Genomic DNA, 4,719 nt, shown 5'->3' on the forward strand with positions numbered 1-4,719 from the left:
ACTTACGCTAGGCTATCACGACTATTACACATATTACATCCACTGGGCATCAAAGTTCACTACCAGTGCAAATATAGGGAACAAAGCAGCATATCACATACACTGGTCGTCAAAGTTGGCGACCAGTGCAAATAAACGCCGTAGCAAAAGAAGTCCAGAACTGAAACCACTTTAGAAGAGCTCAAGAAATAATATCCTGGGTACCCATAATGCTGGAAAGATGCTTAGAAAGCTTATTATCTTTCTCTTGTTTGGCGCTTAAATCCTCCAGCGCTTGCTGTTGCACAAGAAAGTATGCATCTGAATTCTGCAGTGACTTCCTCAGTCCTTCAGCTTCTTGCCGCAGCACAGCTGACTGATGCCTTTTAGCTTGTACCTGAGACTGAAGAAGTCGAAGTGATTCAGGCAGCGGGGTCGAAGAGCTTGTGCCAGCGGTACCGGCCAGTAACTCAAACACTACATCAATGCAGGACTGTGGGGTTTTCTCACTGTCTATAAGATCGTTTTTATCACCTTTCTTGGAGACCAACAGGGTTGTCTCACTATCTTGAACCTCTTCTCCAATATTCTGTTCGCATACTACAAGAGAAACAAGCAGACACATCACATGTTTATCATGTAGTATACCAAACTCATTTGGTAAACCGGTTCAGTAGTAAGGTGGACAGGATAACAACATGAAACAAACATATATCTATGTACTATGGTCACTGTATTGTCCATATAATTCTAGTTTATGTTGCTAAATCAAGATAGAGACACATTTCAACTCATATATTTTGAAGACACAACATCATAGACAGAATATAAGTGTGAGAAACTACACAACATTGGCAACACTTATAATGTGCATCACATGAGAACATAACTGTTTATACAACTGAAACTGAAATCAACATAGAGCAAGAAGTTAGAACAGCAATCCAGTTAAATAAATAGATTTAAAACATACCTGTTGCGCCATTGGAGTTTCAATTAGATCCTTCATATTCGATAGTAGTTGGTATGACTAAATACAGTGATGCAACAGCACAGCAGTATGGACCATAGCTACAGAATCTGACCTGAGAACAATTGCTCTTCTGCTTTAAACGTGGAGTTTGGGCTCGCTGTGGTGGTCTTCGTGCTTTGGGCACTGCAGTTGCTTTACAAAATGCTCGTGTGGGGGTACTCTGTGGTGTACATGGTGCTTTGTCAACTAGAAGTGGGTTACTATCCGCTGGGGTTGGGGTTAGATGGGTTGTAGCTGGTTCTCTGCCCAACGGTCTAAGTGTGCAATCTAGAAGAGTCTCGATTATGTGTGGTGGGGCAAGTTTGTGGGCCAGTACAACCATGGTTCTATCTGCATGGACGGGTAGCACTGTCTTTTGTGAATAACGGGTTTTTGCTCCCTTAGATACTGCCATCACCCCCTCCAATTCAAATGGCTGATAAATAAGAAAAGAAATTGAACGTACATACATTGTATGATAGACAGATGTGGTAATTCACATATATGTTGTCTAAGCAAACAGGACAGCATGACGCAATTTCACAAATATGATGCCTAACTAAACAGGATAGCATGACACAGTTTCAGATATATGATGGATAACTTAACATGATATAATGGGATAATTCAACATATGATAAGTATCTAAACAGGACGACATGACAAAACTATATGATGTCTTTCTAAAATAGGTTGGGATGAAATAATTCACATAAATGTTGTCTAAGTATACATGATGGCATGATATAATTGACACGATTGATTCATATACTAAGCAACTGGCACTCGCATGTATGATCTCTAAATTGAGCAGATGGAATTCAATATTGTGCATATGATGTCTAAAATAAGCAATGCAAGATACCATATGCATGATATGAAAAATATAAACATTGCAACTTAGAACATACACCTCAGGTGGGATATAGGACTGGTCATCTGTCTCTGAATCCTCCTCTGAGGAGATCCATGTAACCATCGAGATATATGCTTCAACAGGTACCATTGCCTGCTCTGAAGACCTTGTTTTCACTCCTGATTGTTCCATAACCGGCTCAAATGGCTGATACACATGAAGAGTAGTTTAATATACACAGATTGTCGACAAATGGAATATGTAATGAAAAAAAAAGATGGCATGAGATAATTCACATATATGATGCCTCGCTACATGGCGGTGCATAATTCACATATATGATAACTTGCTGAAAAACATGGCATTGCATAATTCCCATATACTCCCTCCGGTCCTAAATATTTGTCTTTTTAGAGATTTCAAATGGACTACTACATACAGACGTATATACACATATTTTAGAGTGTAGATTCACTCATTTTGCTCCGTATGTAGTCACTTGTTGAAATATCTAAAAAGACAAATATTTAGGAACGGTGGAAGTATGATATAGAAACCGAACAGGTGGCATTCACACAAAGCAAATCTAAACTAAGCTGATGACATATAAGATGGATAATGTAAGCAATGCGAGGCGCCATATGCATGATATGACCAACATCAGGATGCCAGGTTAGAGCAAACACCTCAGGTGGTAAATAGGAGTGGTCGGCTCCCTCTGAATCCCCATCTGAACAGTTATCTTCCTCTAGAATACAATCTGGAATGGCGGGAGGGGGCACTTCGCCCACCATGGAGCGATGTCTGCATGACATTGTATTCCCACGCAATGGTCTTCTCTTTTTCTCTACATGTTCAGTACGATTGTGTACAATAATTGACATGCATAAGAAAAAATTAGTGAGATTTTGTAAGGCCTAAGGGGTGCATGCAGAAATCAAGACTGATGGTAGCAAACGAGTGGATAGATCCAAAACTAATGATAGCAGGTAGATTATAGCTTCAGTTTAAAAAGATAGACAATGGATCATCTACTGTTTGTTGCCCACCCAACATGAACCACATAGAAGACCCCAGATGAACAAGATAGTAGATAGATACTATTCGTTGCTGCCTCGATATGAGACCCACGGGCATTTTAAAACTCAACTTTGAATGATGAAGTAGCAGGTTATAGTAACCGATGTATAACGTAAGCAAACACGAAAGACTGCGACCTCTCTTACAAAATAGTGTAGTTCTCAGGTTCATCTGCTCAGTCGATGATGGTAATGTAGTTGGCATGGTTGCCGGCAACGGGGAAGATGATCTGAGGCAGTGAAAGAAAGTTTGTAGGGGGAATCTCTGCTGTAGTGAACACTTCTATCGAGGGTGCACCTCAGGTGGGGTGGATGATGGCACGGCAGGGGCAGGACATAACACACAGAGTTTTCTTTAACGCCTATCTGAAAATGAAGTAAATCTGTATGGGCTCCTTAGAATTGGAGGATTCTATAAACGTAGGGACATGAAAAACACAGGAATAGGATAGGAATGCACGTGCAAAACAGAGCATTTGGAAACATAGGATTTCTATGAACCTCGGTGTTTGGTTCACATGAATTGGAAGAACACGGGAATGGAGAAACATGGTCAAATTAAAGTCAAACCACGTGAAAATGAAAAAATAAGAATCTAATTATGCTAGTAATGCAATTAGTCATGTTCTTCATGCATATTAATTTCAAAAGGATGTCCAACTGGATATTAAAATTCCTACCATTTTTCTTTGAAAGAGACACCAAAGGAAAAAATCCTCCAGTTTTGCTTTGCTCCACTCCTAACCAAATGCATGAATAGTAGTACCATAGTAGTTCCATCGCAAAGGATCCCTGAGGGATCGACATGATTGCACAGTAACAAAGTGATGCAACAAGTGTACAACCTCTTTGGCATAGCCTTGTCGACCTCAGCATCATTGGGTTGGACGTGGAGGGTGGCGATGCTGGTGTAACCGTCGGAGGCTGGAAATGACGCCGAGGGTACTACTCCGCTGTGATGGATGGTTCCGTCATTGGAGCAGCTCCGATGAGGTGTACGGCGTCAAGGCTGAAGCAGGACAAGACAGACAATGTTAATCTGAAGTGGGACTCTAATATCATCTGCAATAGATGTAAAATACATCACCAAAAAGTGCTAGATGTAAAACGCATCAGCCACGCCACGGCCGCTCCGACAGATGCTGTAAATACTGTTTACTCCAAACTTAACTGAAGAAACTGAACTTTACAGTCGAAACTAAATTTTACTGTCGAAACTGATTGAACTAGTAGAAGAGCATTGCAATAGATGTTTAGGGCATTCAAGCACTAGTAGCAGAGAAGCAGTGATCTAAATCAGCAGACGCTTGAGAAGGGAACACACTAGTAGAGAGCAAGTCGTGCAGCAAAACCGCGAGTGAGTGCTAAAGCAGCAACTCCTGTAGCTGCCGGAGGTCGTGCAGCAGCAGCAGGCGAGCGAGAGCGAGAGCAGAGCAGAGGCACGAAGAAGAGCAAGAGCAGAGCAATAGCGTGACCGACAACAATAGCAGAGTAGAGCTGCAGCACGAAGTGGCCACCGAGGAAGCAACGACATGGGGGAGAGATGCCGTGGATGAAGTGGTCGGCGACGGCACCGTCGATGGAGACCCGCCATGGCTGCTCGGTATCGAGCACCGGCAGCCCCGTGAGATCGAATAAAAGATAAAATGCAGTGGTGAGTGCAAAACCTCCTTGGTGGCGCCGAGTTGGCCTCGGCTTCATCGGAGGAATTGGTGAGGGTGCTGTGGCTCCGGTGGGGCAGGTCAAGACGGCGCTATGGGGATGGAGGTGGCACGATAGACGAGGCGAACGTC

Source organism: Triticum urartu, chromosome 4A (assembly GCF_056163025.1).
Source record: "Triticum urartu cultivar PI428250 chromosome 4A, HENAU_Tu73, whole genome shotgun sequence".
NCBI lineage: Eukaryota > Viridiplantae > Streptophyta > Magnoliopsida > Poales > Poaceae > Triticum > Triticum urartu.